At 36.2% G+C, this 20,738-nt stretch overlaps 1 long non-coding RNA gene across 1 annotated transcript; it reads right to left on the minus strand.

Moving 5' to 3' along the window:
* Nucleotides 1-3,817: 3,817 nt before the first annotated feature.
* LOC145795007 (uncharacterized) lies at nt 3,818-8,271 on the minus strand. Its single transcript, XR_014335076.1, has 2 exons — nt 7,639-8,271; nt 3,818-4,376 (listed from the first exon to the last, which is right to left on the minus strand). It is a non-coding gene; the product is annotated as an uncharacterized LOC145795007 (long non-coding RNA).
* Between the last annotated feature and the right edge of the window lie 12,467 nt (nt 8,272-20,738).

The raw sequence follows: 20,738 nt of genomic DNA on the forward strand, positions 1-20,738 counted from the left end.
TTTCAGTCTGTTTTAATTCTTCGACATTCGACTCGGCTATTATTGCTCGGTCGAGGACATCCACGTATTTGAGCAGTTTCAGGACATTAATTCGATCCAGTATCTCAACATTAAGTCCACCTTCAAACTTCCTGGCCTTTTTATAATCAGTGTCCACCATGTGTGTTGCATATCTGGCGAGTTTAGTGAATTTAGGCTCATATTCTGCTACTGACATGGTACCTTGCTTCAACTATTCAAATTCGGTTACCTTGCGGTCCCTGACACACTGAGAGAAGTACTTTTTGAAGAAGGCTTCTTTAAACTGAGTCCAAGTCATGACATTATTTGCATCTCGGACAAGCATCCACCACCGCCTAGCTTCTTCTTGTAAGGTGAAGGTGGCCAATAACACTTTATGTGCCTCCGAACAAGGAAACACTTCGAACAATTTCTCGGTCTCCAAAACCCACGCTTCGGCCTTTAGTGGTTCAAGGCCTCCCTGGAATGATGGTGGTTTCATTTTACTAAACTTCTGTGTCAGCGCAATTATGTCATCATTAATATTCTATTCGGGTTGTACTGGAGGAGGTGGGGGCTGTTGGTTCTGTTGTTGTCTTAGGGCCTCCGTCAACAATTTAACCGTCCTTTCTAATCTTGCCATTCTGGCATCAGATGATTTTGTTTCATCAGCAGTTCTTGCATTGTCCATTTCACTATATGTAATACAGTAATCATAAGCATAGGAATTGCTTACTTAAGCACATTATCACATTAGCACATATATTTATGTCATGGCCACACACACTTTCATGCTCATGCAATGCCGTAATTACTTTTCTAGGACATCCTATAGCTCATTTGGACACGTGTGTGCAGTATAACTCATGCTTTAGTATCGCTCTGATATCATTCTGTCACGACCCAAACCCACCCCTATGGGTTTAGTATCGTAACCGGCTAGTAATCCGTGATTACCAAAGGCCTGCTTAACAGTAGAGAAAATAATACAAAGTACAGGGGCTGGCAGAAGCCAAAACAGTAAATAAAGATGTCCAATGAGCTGTGATATTTTGTATGCAAAAAGACTTTTCTAAACAAGCCACATGCAGAACCAAAACACATATACATTATATACACAAATATCCAGGTTAGGGACTAAATCCCTTCACCATAATTGTACAGTCTAGTCTTATTCAGTCAGTACAAAACAGAGACAAAAAGGGCGAGTCTAAAACACCCCACAGACAGCCTTGGCTTGACAAACTTGGAACCTCTCAGTGAGGCATAACGGTTGGCTTGACAAAACGGAAGCATAACCTGACGCCCCTAATTCCGGTCCGGTGCCTGGACACCTACATATAGATATAAACAGTGAGCTAAAGCCCAGTGAATAACAGCTATGTAAAGAGGTTAAGAATGAATGTCCTTTCAGTAATTAAACAGTCATATCAGTCATGTGTGATACATCCAATAGCAAAACAGTACAGTAGGTCTTAACAGACCGAACAGTCAGTTGATGGCCATCATAACAGTAAACAGTAGTAGTTCCAAACATTGGAACCGACAGAGCTCTCTGTAACACTAGTAGTAACAGTAACAGTAACAGTACAGTAACAGTAAGTTGCAATGGATACCACGAGTACAGTTCATAAAACTAGGACAAACATTCATTCAGTAAGCATTGTCATTTCAGAAAACAGTATAGTCATTCGTTCAGAAATATATATAATTGAACATATCTTTACAACATTGTTACTCACAGAGTTCCGGGCTACAGACAAGCTAATGAGCGTCCTCAGATGCCAACCCTACACAGTGATAGAACGAGCACACGCTAAGTTACACACTACGAAATCAATAACTTAGTCCCCTAACTTGACTTGGTGTGGTTCTGTATCATTATCCTCATTAAGAAGCCTTAAATTAGGCCGAGGAATGCCTAGGATGGAATGAGGATGCAAAGATGTACTTTAAAACACTTTTCAAAATTTGCTGAAATAGGGGTCCACGCTCGAGCGTGGCTTTCTACGCTCGAGCGGACATGTAGACAAAAGAGCTCCGCTCGAGCGTGACTTTCCCCGCTCGAGCGGACTGCAAACTCAAGAAAAGTACTGGATGTGCGATTTTCACACTCGATGAGCGCTCGACCTACGCTCGAGCGTGAGACTCAAGTCCTCGCTCGAGCAGACTGCAAAACACATGAACTTCTGGGCATATGCATTTCACGCTCGATCGTGACTTTCCACGCTCGAGTGGAAGTGCATGTACTCAGAGTGTACGCTCGAGCGTGAAGTCCCCCGCTCGAGCGTGGATCCAAAATCTGGAATTTCTAGATTGATACTCAAGCTCAAAACTCAACTTTTAAAGCTTCAAATTCGATCCCCTTGGGCTAATTTTCTGGAAAACTCTTGGAAACTCATAGTACAACATGTTTTTGAAGGTCATTTGTAAAATCAAGCCCAAAGGTAAGCCAATTGAACACAAAAAACTAAGTGTAGGCATGAAGAACAATGCAAGATCATACATGCATGAGTTCTCATGAGCTCTAGTGTTCCAAAACAAGATCAAATGCAATGTTGAGCTCAAAGTCATGATGAATTCATTGATCAAAACAAAGATATGAACATACATGAGGAAATTCTCACAAAACAACCTCAAAATTCAAGAATATGCACATGTATGCAAGGATTAATTCTCAATTCAACGTTTTAAACCAATTCTTGACTTTAAACTCCAAACTTCCATGAACCATGCAAGAAACAACCTAAACTCATGATCAAGAGGATGAATTCCTTACCTAGGTCTTGAATTCCGAATATAAAAGCCTAATTATGCAATCTCTCTTCAATTCCTCTAATTCTCCAAGCCAAATTCTCAATGAAACCAATATTCTCCTATTCTCCCTCTCTCTCTCTCTCTCTCTCTCTCTCTCTCTCTCTCTCTCTCTCTCTCTCTCTCTCTCTCGGTTTTGGTCTCAAAAAGGATGAAGAGATGATATGAATGCAACACTTAAGTGCAAACAAAGTTTGTAGAAAATGGCCACTCAATGGCAATTTGGTAAAATCCTCAAACTAATGTAATTTAACTTATTTAATCAAATTTAATCATCCCAAATCAATTTTTAATTAAACCTACCATAAAATCACATAAATTCTAATAAGCATATAACCTTAATCAATTTCTGGTTCGGTCGCCGATAAGACCTTCAATTCGCAATTCAAGGTTAAAACATGAACAGATCATTTAATGACTAACAGATAGAAATGCAATTAAACAGCATACTCATGCATTCAGTTCAGAATTTCAGTCTGATCAATTACTTATCATGCTTAATCAGAGATTAGCACTAATCAGAGGTGAGGGTTGTCACAATGAGTTACTTGGCAACATGGTAGAATCTAAGAATGGTTTTTATTACAGGTGGGTCCTCAATTTGCCTTATATACATTACTTCTGAGAGAATCATTACTGTGCATGTGTTTATCTTGCTTAGCACATTGTTCTTGTTTCCATACTATAAATTTATTTGATGGATGAGAGTCTTATCTTTATACTGTATCAAACATGAGCGACAGTGCATATTTTTAAATTGTTATCATACACAGTTATGGTGGAGGCATGAGTTCAGCAAAAGCAACACTAGAGAAAGACACAAAAGTTAGTTCTCCTTTAATTACCTTTGAAGGTTTGATTGACCTTGATTTTATGTAGTTTTCCCCTATTTTTATGGTTTATGCTAAGCATAGATCTATTAATTGAGTGAGAAAACTCCACTGTTTAACAACACAGATCTATTTTTATGGTTTTAACAACACAAAACCAGCCAAATAACATTTACACCCAAACAAAAAGTCCACTATTGCTTTGCCATAGATGGTTCAAGAACACAAAACCAGCATAATAACTTATACACCCAAACCAAGAACTCTCTAAAACTCTGAACACCAAACGTATAAGTTTACAACATTCATTTTAACATTAAACAAATTACAAGCATTACCATGTTAAAACCACTACACACTATGCTTGCCATTGTAAGGAATTTCATAGTTCCTACATTTGCCTCAAGCCACTCCAATCTTCGCTCCAATTTGTCCAAAGCTTCATGGTTTCTTTCAAAATCATTCCTCCACTCATCTTCATTGTTCCTATGGCTGGGATTAGGTCTCCATTGGATATTTGATTCATTGCCATGCTGGCTAGTAGGCGCCCACCATGCAAAGTAATCGCACTTGCCATCTGCACACTTGAAGTAAAGCCTCCCTAGATTTTTCAGTGAGTCTGATATCTTAACGGCCGCTTTTTTCTCACATTTGCAACATTGATTTTCAAAAAGGCGACCATCGTTGCTTGAACTAGTCGAGGTGTAAGCCATTGACATGTTACTCCTAACACTAGCATTTTCATATATAATTAGTACATTAGTCAGCAAAAACAAAAACAACTGTAATAATGTGAAATGGCCCATGGAAGCACAAAGCATTTTATTGAGGCATTTTATCATACACTTTCAATTCTCACACATGCCTTCAATTCATCATTTCAATAGGTTGATTTTTCTTCCAAAATGACAACACATTTCAGCATGTTTAAATTACTAACAAGTCTATTTGAACATGTCCGGAACATGAAATGAACCTAGGTCTTCATTGATAAAATGCCTCAACCGTGGGGTTCACAATGAAACAATGAAACAAAATGTCCAGAACATGGGAAATTCACACGTCCAAAACATGTCCAAACATGTTATCGAGGCATGTTTAAAAATTATGCTTTGTTATTTTTAGATGGTGAAATTGGTTAATTGATAACATTTTTTTGAAGACCTAGGTTTGAGCTTTGTATGACACAAAACAGAACAAAGCAAGAAAAACAAAAAATAATGGATAGATTTAAAAATGCAACAGTTTTTTGAAAAATCACACAGCAACATCGCTGGAAAAGGATTAATAAAAAAAATTCCAAAAATTTGACCTTTTCTTCGTTGTCAATGGAGGAGATTTGGGGATCTAGGGCTTGGGAATGGAGGAGATATTACGATCTAGGGCTTCGGTAAACAAAGCAACGTCGCCGAAAAACGCCGGAAGCCCTCCACCGCCGGCCAATGGGTTGGCTGAATTCAGTCTACTTGGTGGACCGAATCAGTAGAGAGAGAGATTGAAGCTTCATTTTTGGGTATGAGCCTTTGTTAATGGGTTTGTTCTATTTTGTGGGGTTGAATACAGTGAAGTAGAAAAGAGGGCTGAGCGTAGAGCGTGAATCACACGCGTCGAGGCATTCGCGCCTCACTTTGTCGAGGCGCCAATCATTTTTCTTTAAATTTTTATGCTAGATGAAATATGTAGTTTGGAATTACTTGTGGATGAAAACTTATAATAGTTGTTGACTTTAATTAAACAGGTTCAGAAATGGTTGATATATGTATTTTGTTGAATGTTCATAATTCAATTTATTTGTTGGTTTGAATGATTTTTGCAAATTACAGATTATATTGAATGAATTAGATGGATTATTATAAATTACAGGTTTATTTTGTTGGATGTTGGCAACCAAATTTTGGTTTTGTTTTTCTAGTTTTGGCGACCAATTGATTAGTCGGGAAAGATAAGTTATACTTTTGCCGACTAAATAAAATAGTCAGTGTATCACCAAGTACATTTAGCGACTAAATAATTAGTTGTTAAAATTATTAATTTTGGCAACCAAAGGATTTGGTCGCGAATAGGTCTATTGCCGACTAAAGTTTTACTTGTGCAAACATTTCTTTTGGCGACAAACATGTTTGGTCGTGGAATGTGACAATTGGCGACTAATTATTTTGGTCGTGGAATGTGACAATTGGAGACCAAACTAAGAGGTCGTAGAATGTCACCATTGGCGACCAAAATTTTTGGTCGTAGAATGTCGCAATTGGCGACCAAAATTTTTTAGTCGTGGAATGTCACAATTGGCGACCAAACTTTTTGGTCGTGGAATGTGACAATTGGCGACTAAGATATTTGGTCGGAAAAATATCACTTTTCGCGACCAAAGTGTTTTAGCGACAAAATGGATTAGTCGCAATAATGACATATTTAGCAACAAAAAATTTAGTTGGCAAATCCAACTTTTCTCGACCAACCAAAATTTTGGTCGTGAATTACTTTTGCTGACCCTCAATTGGCGACCAAAGTAGCGACCAAAAAAATTGATCACAGATAACTTTTGCCGACTAAAAATGACCTTTTAGCGACCAATTTTTTGGTCGACAAATGTGTTATTTCTTGCAGTGTATATCTTCTGTATAAATTTTCTGCCTCTGTATCAATACTCAAATAAAATATAAGGCATCTAATTGTTAAACTATATATTGTATAAAGCCTTCAATTCATTTAGTGTGAATAATCGTTTGTAGTGTACACATTTTCTTTTTCTTCAAAAAAAGAAAAAAAAATTGATAATAGCATGACACTTCTGTGAATAATTTATATATATATATATATATAATAGAGATAATTGTTGAAAAATCCAAGCTAAATAGAATATAAGACATTAGGTCCAGCAAATATTTTTTATTGGTGAGAAGTGTACCTTTTGTGAAATAGTTTGATAAAAAGTCCTTTCATTTGTTTTGAAAGACATTTTGTTTCTAATTTTACCCCTTAATTTATCGGTTAACTTTTTTTTTTTTTTATCTCTTTACTATTTTTTTTTTTTATTTTTTGGTGCCAATCTATTCAAATTTATATTTATTTGTTCAAATTTATATCTATTAGTTCAAATATATATATGTTCAATTTCTTCCACTTATTTGTTCAAATATCTATCCAAATTGTTTTATCTGTTTAATTTTTTCCTTTACCTGTTTAAATCTATTTGTAAATTTTTCTAACAAACAATCTTCAATCAGACCCTATAAGTTCAAAACTCCTATACGGGAAAATTATCTATTCAAAATTCCTATCTGTTGAAATCATTTTTTAATCTGTTAGAACAGATCCGTCCAAATTCTATTATTGTTCTAAATTTGAACAGATAATATTAAACACTACATATTTCATCATCAAATTTTTGATGAAAAATAATTGAGAGATTAAAAAAAATTATAATTGACATATGAAAAAAAAAATTCATCTATCCAAAATATATATTTCATCTGTCAATTTTTTTAAATCTGTCCAAAAAATATATTTGATCTGTCTAAAGACACTACTATTTGTCAATTTTTCAAAAATCTACTGCAATATATTTCATCATCATCATCATCATCATCAACAACAACACCACTACTACTGTTGCTGCTTCTGCTGTTGTTGCTGCTGCTATTAGTATTACGAGTAGTGCTTCGGATTCCCTGTACGGCAGCACGCCCAGCATCCCCACCTCCACGTGGGGGGCTGCCAATGGAGGAGAAAAAGAAAAAAAAAAAAAAAACAGTTTTTGGCCAATCAAAAGAGACCCCCAGCACCCCCACTGGGGGTCTCATGCATTTTCCTACTATTATTGCTTTGTCAATTTTTTATTTTATTTTAATCTCTCTGTACAAATTCTTCCTTCAAAAATGGGGCTCAGATATGGAGATGGGTGATCTGTGAAAAAGTAGTGTTATTTAGAAGCATAATGATCAACTTGCAGATCTGAAACAACAATAACGATAATATTAAACACGACGCTCACCAAGCAGATTGTTGATGATGTTGAAGAATGAAAATGGCGAGAGAGAGAGAGGGAATCTAGTGTACCAGATGTACCGTTACTGCATCTCCATGTACTGTGGCACAAATTTTGAGGCCTCAAACACCCCTTTCGGTGGCCAGCGGGCCTCAGCCGCCTTTCTCTCCCTCGCCCTTTTGGCCCCTTTCTCTAGTTCCACGTCGTCGTCCAAGAGGAGATCGCTTCCGGCGACATCAATTGCAGAATCCGATGGTACAAAACAGAGTCAATGGTTTTAGATCTACATTTCTGCTTCTTAGATCTGCAGTTCCTCAACTGCGAAGTAGATCTGGAGGTGACATCGGCACCGTTCTGAGCAACGTTGAGACTGACAATTTGGTGCCAATTTCCATCAAGTCTCCGGAGGATGCGTTGGTAGAGAGGTTTAGGGAGGTTCTCGAGGAGTTCGATCGCGAACGTCAGGCTTGCGAATCGGTGGACGACGACGAAGTGGAGGTTGGAGAGGTAAGGAGAGAGGAGAGTGAGGATGAGAGAGAGAGAGAGAGAGAGAGAGAGAGAGATAGACAGAGAGAGATTTAGGGTTTCTACAACGGAGAAAGAGATTTGAGGACTGAGAGTGAGAGAGAGAAAATCACAAAGAGAGAAGACACAGCATATTTTGGTTTTATGGATCAAAAATGCTAGAGGCTCCAAAAATTCTACCAAAAGTTTTACCAAATGTCTCACATGGGTGTGGGCCCCACACCCATGTGAGACATTTGGTAAAACTTTTGGTAGAATATTTGGGGTCTCTAGCATTACTCTTTATGGATAAAGTGTCTTAGGTTTCGTTTGGAAAGTAAATTATTATTTTTTTAATTATTTTAGTTTGAATTAAAAAGTTTGGTTTAGTTTGATGTGATATTTTGTATTATTAAATTAAAAAAATTGTTTTATTTTTTTCTGACTATTTTAACTCAAAAAATCCTCAAACCCAACATACTATGCATAAGCTTAAAGTTGGAGGGTTGACCCTTGATTAGAAATTTTTAAAATTAAATCTATAAACCGAGTGCACTATAAAATATATTAGTTCATAAATTATTTTCTATTCTTAAAATACTTGTAGACATGAAGCAAACAAAGAAAAATAAATATTAAAAAATAAATAATTTGAATTGGCAGGTATATCCGAATCAGGATCCTCTCCTTGCATTTCCTCATTATATTTCCTACTTGCAAGTCCATTGGGCCCACTTTTAGGCCCAATTTTGATAATCCAAACCGTTCATATTTTAAAATTTGTTTAGTATATCATACCTGTAAAAAATCAAGTTGCTCGGATATCAGAAACCATGTGCTCGGAAAACTCGAACTAAAAATTATTTTTTTAAAGAATTTAATAAACGGTTTTCCGAACACATATTTTCTGATATCCGATCAACTTGATTTTTAACAGGTATGATATACTGAACAAATCTTAAGTAAGACCGGTTTGGATTATCAAAATTGGGCCTAAAAGTGGGCCCAATGAGCTTGCAAGTAGGAAATGAAATGAGGAAATACAAGTAGGGGATCCTGATTCGGTATATCCATCACTATTAAGAAAAGTACTTTTTGTAATTATTACATGTCGTTACAAAGAATAAAAATACAGTCATATAAAATTTTGAGTAAATTACGTTTACACCTCCTGAGGTTTACATTTATTATAATTTTTCCTCTCACCTTTTGGAAATTACATTTCCCTCCCTGAGGTTTAAAATTTCATTACAGATTGCTCCCTTCAGTAATTTAATTTTTTTAAATATTAAATTTGCTCTCAGTGGATAAATTACATTGACACCCCTCACATTTTAGAAATTACAATCCCCTTTCCAAGGTTTAAAGTAGCATTACCAATTGTCCCCTCGGTTAGTATTAGTTGAAAAAAAATTCATTGAAAAAAAAAATTATTTGAAAAAAAATTTTGTTAGTCAAATTTTTAAATTTTCGTTTAAAAACCAACGTAAACTTATTTTTTGAATTTATGTTTTGTTTCTCAAATTTGCAAACCGAGACAACCATTTATAAACTAAAAAAAATTATCAAACAAGTTTTTACGACAGTTTTTAAAATTTTTGTAAATATAAATTGAAAACCGAAAACAAAATAGTTACCAAACAGGCCTCACATGGTAAAAATGTTGTAAAATTAACAAATAATTATAGCGATCCCAGTTTCGATCCTTTTTTTGTGTTTTGCCACTTCGTCTGGGTTAGTCGGGGTCGAGGAGGCAGCACCCCTTCGCGGGGGTCTAGGAGGCAGCACACCTTGGCGGGTCCAAGGGCAGTGCCCTGGCGGGGGTCGAGCTACCCGGTTAGCTCGTGGGCGTCCAGGGCGCAGCGCCCCTTGGCGGGGTTGAGGGGCAGCGCCCCTCAAAACAAAAATGTAAAACGCATTCGAAGTTGCTTGTCTGCTCGGTCGGTCTGGAGTGCGGGAGAGGGCCGCACGTGCGGGGAATGAGGCCGCACATGCGAAAAATAGGGCAGGGGGCTGAGCGCACTGCTAAAAAGGCACGTGCAGCTGGAGGTGCGGGAAGTTAGGTAGATCTGGAATTTTTCCTTTTCTTCTTTCTTTGGGCTGATTGAATGTCACATTTTAGATATATCTCTCTCTAAAAACATTTCTTCTCCATTCTCTCTACATTTCCTACCAAAAACCTCACAAGATCTTTGATTTCTTCAAATCCATTGGGATTTAGATCCAAATTTTTCATCAAAGTTGGTTATCTAGGCGAGGGCTACGTTGTGTGTGGTGGAGATCGAGTTTAGGCATCATTGATTTTGGGGTTTCAACTCGTTTCTTCTTCAAACTTGAGGTAGGGATTTTCTACACTCTAATATGGTTTTTAGCTTAGTTATTTGCTATTGTGTATAGATGATGAGATTTGGTTGTGGTTTGGACAAATCTAGGATTGGGGTGTGAAATGAAAAGAGGGGTTTTGATGAATATGAGGTAAACGAGTATGAGACTTGAATATAAGATCATGGTGTGCCAAAATAGTTGATTTTGGTGTTTGGGTTGATATTTGGTGAAAGGGGGATTTTGCCCTAATTTTGATTAAAGTATTATTTTGCATAAAAAAAATTAGGATTAACATTGAAAACATAAAATTGGAAGGTTGTGATTATAAATGGTGATATTGGATATGTATTATCTCACCTATGGAAGTTTTGAATGAACTATTTATTTTGATATTGAACATCTCTTCAAAAATAATTACATTGGGCTATCGGTAGAGGATAGCTATGATTGTTGTAGAAATTGCATGAGGATTAGGTGATTTAATGCTAACCCATTGTTGGCATCATTGAATATGACCATGTTATAGATACATTGTATATATATATGTTTATTGGGAGGAGAAAGGGGCTGTACTTCATATGTGATTATGTTTATAAATACATTCCATATGTATATTTGTTTGGGAGGAGAAAGGGGATGGACTCTATTTAAAGCAAGTTGGCGGGAGTGTCATGGGTGAAAGACCTGAAATTTTATATATAAATGGGTGCTGATTCCTTCGGATGAAATATCTGTAAAATGACAAGTTTGAAGTGTTTATGTGAGTTTTGCATAATTGAAAAATCATTGAGTTGTAGTCTCATTTTGATTGTTGAAAGATAACAAATTTAACTCATGAATTGAGTAGCATATATGAACTGGAAATGAAATTAAAGGAAAATGGAATAAGGTTGGTCTTAGTGGCATATGGATATGCAGGTCTTGTGAATGTTTCAGGATCGGTATTGTTTATGTACGTGGTATTTATACCTTTGCCAAACCTAATAAATTGTGTTAGATTATTTCTACTGGACTGTTGGCTCACCCTATATGGGAATACCATTTTCAGGTACAGGAGAGATGCTTCCTCCAAGGCAATAGCGTGGATGGAGTTTTGGGAAGCAAGAGCTTCTTAATTATGTTTTATGTGCGTATGTTTGTTATTTGTAAAGACAAGGGCTTAAGATGTAATGAGGGAGACTCAATTTGTGTAACCAAGCAGTGACTTGGAAACATGTAAGCCTATATGATATTTAACTGGTTGTTAAACAGTGAATTCTGATATATGAAAGTATGTTGTTTCTCATATTTATTCTGCATATGAGTTATCTTTATTATATTATTTTGGGGGCGTGACAATAATTAAATAAGTTACTAACGTAAGAAATGACTTATCAAAAGATTCTTAGGCTATGTATGGTTTGATTTTTAGAATTATTTTTTAAAAATTAAAAATTAATTTGGTTAAGAAATAAAAAATAAAAAATAATTATCATTTTTATATAATTTTTATCTTTTGAGTGTAATAAATATAAACCTCAAGGGGTGTCAGTGTAATTTTTATCTTACGTTGGTTTTTAAATAGAAATTTAAAAATTTGACTAACAAAATTTTTTTTCAATTATTTTTTTTTTTTGAAATAAATTTTTTTTCCAATTATTTTTTTTAATGTTTTTTTTTTCAACTAATACTAACCGAGGGGGTAATTGGTAATGCTAATTTAAACCTTGGGGAGGGGATTGTAATTTCTAAAATGTGAGGGGTGTCAATGTAATTTACCCACTGAGGGAAAATTAGTATTTAAAAAAATTAAATTGCTGGAGGGAACAATCTGTAATGAAACTTTAAACCTCAGGGAAGGGGATGCAATTTTGAAAAGGTGAGGGGGAAACTGTAATAAACATAAACCTTGGGGGGTGTCAATGTAATTTACCCTAAAATTTTGCTACGGCCCATGTGACGGCAAATGAGAGATGCAAATATAGGGGTGGCAAATACTTTTTGAAAGTAGCGGTTGCAAATTATTTGCGACTGCCTAACCTACTTATTATGTCTAATATTTTGCCATTGCAAAATAAAATAAAATAAAATAAAAAAATAAAAGATAAAAAATACTTACTATGTTTTACCGACCATCTTGTTACCGTTGCAAATAGTCTTCAATGACATTTGTCACAATTAATTATTTATTATAAAAATTATATATGCATTTGTTCCAACAAAAATATCAATTGCAAGCACTTAATAAATTAATTTAAACATGTAAGTAAAAGTATGCTCATATATATATATACATGAAAGGTACCAACACCAGATACAGCTCATAACAGTAAAAAAAAATTTCACTGCAACAATTTATCTATACATTGCAACTAAAACAAATCTGGGGAAAAAAAAAAAATTCGAATATCAAAATTTTGGATACCTAACAACATTATCAAAACACAATTTCAGATTGTCCTACAACTTTAGGGTTTTTGTTGGTTTTGGATTATTAGGTATCCAAGAAATGTAAAGTGAGAAGCAACAAGCCCACTTCAAGCAAGAATCAATGCCAATGTGGCTATCTTAGCTTGCCGCCTAGGCATTGCCGATAGAGTTCGAACAGGCAGCTATGAGCATTGCATTTGATTGCCTCTTGCAGAGTTTCACAGTAAAAAGTATTATTAAGTCCCAATTTTATTTTAATACCATAACTTACATGCATTATCATGCGATTACCAGCCACACCATCTGTGCATGAAAAATGACATAGAGAGAAAGAGAGAAACTATGCCTTCTTTTTTTTTTTTTATTCATATATATATATATATATAATTATGAATCCTTGTGAATATTGACTTCATATTGTGTAAGAACATCATACCTTACTCTAAGTGTTAAAATCACGATCCAATTTCATCGAAAGCAAGTTCTAATTAATCAAATCACATAAATCTCACAACTCATACCAAACTATGAACAACAATTTCATAAGAAACATACACTGTAATAGAAGAAATATAGGATTTGTCATCCTTCTCTTTCATAGGTTTTGCAATACCAATACAAAACTAAATATTGAGAAAATTTTCAAATTCTGAAATATTAATAATAGTAGTAACCAATTCACACTAATGTTACCCTTATGAATAAGTATTGACAAAAATAAAAATTGATAAGGAAAAGTCATTGGATCCATACCAGATGATGGGGCAATTACTAGTCTCATTGCTTGTAGAAAGAGGGATTGAAAGCTTTTTCACGTTCTTGTCAACACCCTAAAGCAAGCTCACCTCCTTTTGGATCAAGAGAGTCCCCAAATATAAAAATATATAAGAACTAACATAACAAGAAATCTATTGCATGAATATTGAACAAACCACAACAATTATGCAAAATAAGAAAAAATTACTCATAATGTATGAGAGTATTTGGTTAGGAGGGTGCCACAATAGACTTATTTATTTTGTTGATCGGTGGTTACCTGTCCTACTCCAAAACCCAAATGCATAATCATAAAAATTTTAAATTTCTCAAAGTCGAAACTCAAAAGCATAAGCATAGCAAACTTGTAATGCCCTAACCTTTCACCTGTCATCAATATTGTCCGCTTTAGGCCATGCCCACACGGATTTGTTCTTCCCGGTGTGTCACCCATCCCAGAACTACTCCAGCCTAAGCACGCTTAACTAGAGAGTTATGTTAGGGATTTTAACACCCGAGAACTCCCCTTCCATTCCCGATGTGGGACACCGGGACCATACAAAACTATTCAGTCATATATTAGAAATGCTACATTAACTTGCAAAGTAAAGCTTAACTTGCTGATAAAAGTGAAGGCATTAACTATTCAAGCCTATCTGGTTGCTTTTTGAGTAATAACGCCCCAGGAGTTGATCAACAGACACAGAAGGAACCAAAACAGCCTAAGAAATGCCTTCAATATCATCGCCATTATAGGATAAATAATAATAAAAAAAATATCCATGAGGTAGCAGTGAATGTATGAAGCTAAAGACATAAAAATATAGAAAGGCACAATGAATTTATCTTAATGTTTGTTCTTCATTACACAATTCATGGTTCTCAAACAAACTGAAATGAGGAGATAACATATAACGCTATAATGCTCCGTTCAGTGGTTCTCATTTCTCTCAAAATTACTCCATCAACTGTGTTTAATTTCATACAAAAACAAGAGCCAAAGCTTCTTTTTTTTTCTTTTCTTTTTTTTTTCTTATAGAACTAGAAAGATGCTTTAAAATTAGTTTAGGTTTAATAGAATTTTGTAAATTCATCATTTGTATATAACTGCGACAGAGCACGACGAGCACCCTGAGCAACACTCAAAGTAAAATAGACTTCCAAGAAAGAAAACTAATCTTGATTAATAATGCTACAATTGGGCACTGGAGATTCCTTCATGCAATCTATGAAGTGAATCCATGAAATCTTTATCGAAAAATTAACCATTCTTCAAAGAAAGAACCTTTCCACAATTTTATATTCATACCAAATTGACATTAACACTCACAATATAAAAAGTTATTAGCCAGTAAAGTTTAGTGTTATAAAAATTACCTAATAGATTGAGCATAGATTTTCCAATCAAAACCCAAAAGCTCTCTCTTTAAATCCATGTATTGTCTAGCACTGTGCTTGGCCTTTGTGTGAGATGCCAAAGCATTTTCCAAGTCAAATGACCTGTAAAAAAATTTGCAGGGAAAATTGAGATACTATAGTAGTATTAGTTATTGCTTTTTCTTTGTATTACTTCAATGCATAAGAGACAGCCCTCTAGGACTAAACACGAAAGATACAGTATAACAAACATGTAGCCAATAAAAATTGAAATGGTCCCAGAACCTCAACTAAAAAGTAAACATATAATTGACACAAAATAAAAAACAATTGCAAAAAATATATATATATATACATAAGATAAATTTATTATTAAAAATTAAATTTAAAAAAAAATAAAACAAAAGTCCTGCCAATTAATAATTTAAAAGGGGGACTTATGTGTACGTCCCATTAAATGAACTTATTCTCTAATAGATTCTATAATTAATGACCTTTTCTTATCATACACTATTAAAAAGCGTCACTAATTGTTAATTTTTAGTGACAATTTGATAAGTTTGTCACAACACTAATTTTCAACTTTCAACGACAGTTTGAAAAATTCTTCACAGAAAAACATCACTAATTATAAGATTTAGCGACAATTTATTAAAATCGTGACCAAAAAAAAAAGTCACTAATTGTTAATTTTTAGCGACATGCGACAATTGTACTAGGACTTATTTTCAATAGGACTTGATGGAGATTAAATCAAACTATCAGGATTTACTGGCAGTTTATCTCGGGGGTTTGAATATTGCGGCCTACACCCACGCCCGGGGGTTTAAATACTGTGGTCTATACCTACGACCGAGGGTTAGAATACTGCGGCCTACATCCTCGCCCGGGGTAATAATACTGCGGCCTAAGGCCCTCACCCTTATATACATATAGTTATACGTATATTTGCACATATATTCAAACATGCATGTATTCATACAGTCATTCATTCATTTTCAAGTCATTCATTCATTCATTTTCATTAATTTATTCAAAGTGTTCCTTATTAAGAAACTTAACATTTTTTTGAACAGTGTAACTGTAGGCACCCCATTTTGATGGCCCTTATGACTTGGACGTCTTTGCAGGTACATCGATGATGAGTCTGTTTGCTCACCAAGCGCTTGAAGTCCTCCGTGAAACGCCACAACTTTGAGCCTTTCAAGTCCTGCATCCTTTTTGTCCCATTTTTGGACCATGCCTTGGTCTTTCTAGCCTGCAACCTCTAATGGCCTGCCGGCCATCCCTACAGGTTGTCGGCCACTGATGTGGCTTGCCGGCCACCAGTGATGGTTGCCCGGCCACCACTGATGGTTGGCTGACCACTAGTGTTTTCTGCAGATATTTTATGCCAGTTGTTTGTACAGATGCATGCATCTGTCCACACGTGGAGGGCTGAATCTCCTTGTAGAAATTTCATGTTTTCTATATATAGGGACCCCCTCTCTGGTGTTTTGGGGTTAGAAAATTTTAGACTCAAAAATTTTCCTCTCTCTTTACAAATTCTCTACACTTTTGCCTACTTACACTACACTCTTGCCTATACTTCCTCAACCAAAGTTGATCACCTTTGAGTTGAGGTTCCTTGAGACCTTCTTTAGCTCTTGAAGTTGGTTTTGGCTTGAATTCTTGCTTAGAGTTACTCTTCTCTTCGAGAGGTATAATATTTGCTTTTTTAGCTTATTTTGCATACTTGTTTTTCTATCTCTTTCTCAATGTTTTGGGCTGTTTTTGAACTGTAAAAAACTTTGTTTTTGTGGGCTGAAATTGGCGTTTTTGGCCATTTAAGGTTAGGGGGTGGTTCACCCCTCTTTATTTCTTGTTGTTAAGACCATTTCACCTTTGTTTCCCATTTTCAAACCATCTTTTTTTGGGCCTTTAAACACTGATTTTCAGAGTATTTTAAGTGGTAAAAATAAGGTTTTGAAGTTCAAAATTGGAGGGGTTAGCCTCCCCTCCTTATGTCGTGTTTGCTATTCTAGTTAGCTCTATATGTTAGCTTATTTTTCTAGCTTGTTGTAGCTTTATTCCAGCATGTTTTAACCTCTAATTTGGACTATTCTAACTTTGTTTTGGGTTGGTTATTGCATTTGAGTCTTATATTGCATAGTTGTAGTGTAATAGTCCTCACAAGCTTGGTGTTTTAGGCCTTTAGACACCACTTGTTTGAGTTGATTGCATGTTTTGGTGCTTTTTCACACTTAATTTTAGCACTAATCATCTTTGCAACCTCCCTCTTTCTTGGCTTTTAATTTTGCTTTGAAAGTGGTTTCAAGTCACTTGTTTGCTTAAGTGTGAAATTGAGGTTTCATACTTAATGGTTTAATCCCTTAGGGGGTTCATTGCCAATGGTATGATACTTCTTTCATACCCAAAGCAACTTGTGTTTTGAGTCCTCTTTCCATTAGAGGACTTTATTCACCCAATGGACTTAATTGGATTAAAGAATGGTTGGTAAGTTAAAATGAGTAACTAAAATTTGGGACTAAAAGTGAGCAAAGATAAGAATTTGGTTGTGTCTTGGTGTGTTCAATCGGATGTTAATTGAACACATGGAACTTGGCCCATTTCATACTTGTTAGTGATGAAATGATCCAAGTCTCCAAGGTCATCTTCTTCCCTTGATCTTTCATGAAAGGGAGGAGGTTTGTGTCTCATTTTTGCATTTATTGAACTTGCACATCTTGAATCACAAGCCATCATGCAATGAAGTTGCTTGAATTGGTGGTTTGTGACTTAAGTTCATCACTCGTTGGATTTGCTGATGAAAATGAGCGGTGAATTGTGCAAACAATCCTTGAAAATACCCTGTATATGCTCTGTTTGTCCTCTGTTGCAGCAAGATGAACCAATGCATTAGTGGTCGGCAGGCCACTTTCCATGGCCGGCAAACCACTTTCATGGCCGGCAGGAGGCCGGCAATCTTCACCAGTGGGGCCACTGATGCAAATCTCAGCAGAATGTTAGTAAGGTGGAGCAAAATTGTTCTGGAAGTGTTCAATTGTGCAAACAGAGGCTTTTGAGAGCAAAACGGAGGTCTTTTCGGGTGGAATTTGAGCATGCGAATGCACATTCATCATTTCCCGAGGTAAAGTAACTAATTGGCTTAGTTTAATTACTTAGTTCAATTATTAGTTGCAATTGTTTTGTAATTATTTAATTAGTTAGTTAGCTAATTAATTCATTTGTTGTTGTAATAATTAGTTAATTAGTTTAATTAGTTAAATTAGTTATTCATTTTGATTTGTAATAATTAGCTTAGCTTAGTTATTCATTCGGACTCTCCTTCATGAGAGCATAATGTTGTAATAATGTGTATGTTTTCCAACATTACGTCTTTCTCCCTTTTATTTACCTACTTTTGATGGTTAGATTAGGAACATGTTTCAATTAGTATACCTTATGCTTGCATACATTCATTTAGTTTTGCATGCACCGAGGCTCGACATATCATTCAAACTGCATTGTTATTTTAATACTTCGATGAATACATGCTTAGACCGCATGTTATCAAAATTGATTCGTATGCCATATTAGTAGCCGAGCCTATTAATTGCATTATTACATGCGTTGCATTAGACATTTTGGCATAGTTAGGAACATGCATTTTTCTAACTAGTTTCTTTTCTTGGCTTGGAATAGTAGATGAGTTTTAGTGGTTTAGCATACTTGCATGAGTGTTAGTGATTGCCATGACTAGCATGCTTGCCATGAGGCTAAATGTTTACTTGTTGAACTGCTTGGATGCCTGTGGATGAAGGCTTGTTGTTTGAATTGGAACGATTCAATAAATGGACGTTTAAGCCCACTTTGTTAAGTGGCAAATTCGCAAACTTTAAGCCCACTTGAACTGGCAAAATCAAATCCTTTTTTGTAAAACAAACATGAAATTGAATTGTTCCAATTCAGGAAAACTAGTCTACATTAGCTTGTGCGCATCACATAGTAATGCTAGCCTAATAACCGGAACAAGAGCACATAATGTTGATAAAAATCATATCATGATTAGTAAAGGCTGATTTTTGATCGGGCAAGCAAGGATGCTCAATTCATGACCTTCCCCTCTCGAACCTAAGTTCCCGAGTCGAGGCAACTTTGGTAATGACGGACACGTGGCCTTTGGCACGAGTCATAGGTTTCCTAAATTTCCCCAAAATAAAATATTTAGGTGGCGACTTTGTATCTGGCAAAGTAGGCCAATTTTGGCATATGTGATTCAAAATCAATTTTCCAAACGATTTGTCGGATTTGGACTCTTTGGTGTTTATCAATTTCACATTGCACTTGTGAGATTAGATTCAGAACCATGGGAGTCCAAACTGTAGGGCTTCTTTCGAGTTCCCGAAAGGGGCGCGAAAAAGTCGAGCTACAATTTCTGGCGACTTTGGTGGGGATTTAGAGAACTTGACTCGAACTCATGATATGACATTTTATCTACACTTATGTGTTTCTTTGCATTTGCATTTGTATTGGTGTGCCTAAGTTACTGTGTTTGCCATCTGCTATTCCTGGACGGTTTGCCGGAGGCTTGCATGGAAAAGCTTGCCAAAAGGCTGACTGGTCGCGGGCTCTACCACGATGGGAACACAACCTTTGGATTTGGACTACTGCTATACCGTTGATCCTCCTTTCACTTCTCGGTGTTAGGTGTGAGAGTTATATTAGGTAGTCTTGTTGGGGTACCCTTTTTTGACCAATCGACCTAGTTGCATATCGAAAGCTGTAGCGACTGTTCCAAACTAGGACATGTTGCTCACCCGAATACAGGATTGTGTGAAGCCACTTTTGCTTGAATAGTGAACCCTAGTTCCTGACGAAATTAGGACAGGGTAACCCTACCCCCTCATAGGGGTGTTTTGGATCTCACTTAACTGGTATGTGCTTTTGGACTGAAACTCTATTGGAATGTACGTATCAGTTGCAAGTTTGGGTATTAGATTTTGTTTTTTTTTTTTTGGGGGGGGGGGGGGGGGGAGGGTTAGAAATCAATGTTGAGTGCAGTTCTACAGCTTATGATTATAACTATGTATGGTTAACATCTGAGCTGAGGTGCTGTGCGGTTTCTGATTTTTGTTTTCCTTCTGCTTTATTTCTTTTTGCAAGGTAGTTTATCACTGTTGCTTCGGACAGTTCAGTTACCCCCCAAGCACTCTGGACTCATGAGAGGAGACTTTACAGATCCGGGGATTTTTTCAGGAGACAACCTGTGTTTGCTTCACTCCCACCGGTTACGAAATGGAGGAGAGTTCGGCATAATTCACCAGTTCAGCAATCACCCGTATCCAGTCAGGATCAAACCTCTGCAACTAGGTCAGCAAGGGACTACTCGCCTATTCAGATGAATCAATACCCCTCAGGTATGGAAGATTTGATCTGTAATCTCCAGTAAACCATTGAAGCCATGTGTAACAAGCCCGCGGGGGGGCCTCGCTACAGCTCGGACTCGACTTTGTAGTCACTGTTCTAAGTCTGAACCAAAGAGTCCAAATCCGGCAAATCGTTTTGAGAAAAAAATAGATTTTTGAAAGAAGTGCCAAACATGGACTGCTTTGCCAGATACAGAGTCGCCACCTAAATATTTTATTTTGGGAAATTTAGGAAACCCTGACTCGGTGCCAAAAGGCCACGTGTCCTGTCATCACCAAAGTTGCCTCGGCTCGGGAACTTGGGTACGATTGGGGAAGGTCGCTTCG

Source organism: Camellia sinensis, chromosome 7, assembly GCF_055761805.1.
Source record: "Camellia sinensis isolate YWXY chromosome 7, ASM5576180v1, whole genome shotgun sequence".
Classification (NCBI taxonomy): domain Eukaryota; kingdom Viridiplantae; phylum Streptophyta; class Magnoliopsida; order Ericales; family Theaceae; genus Camellia; species Camellia sinensis.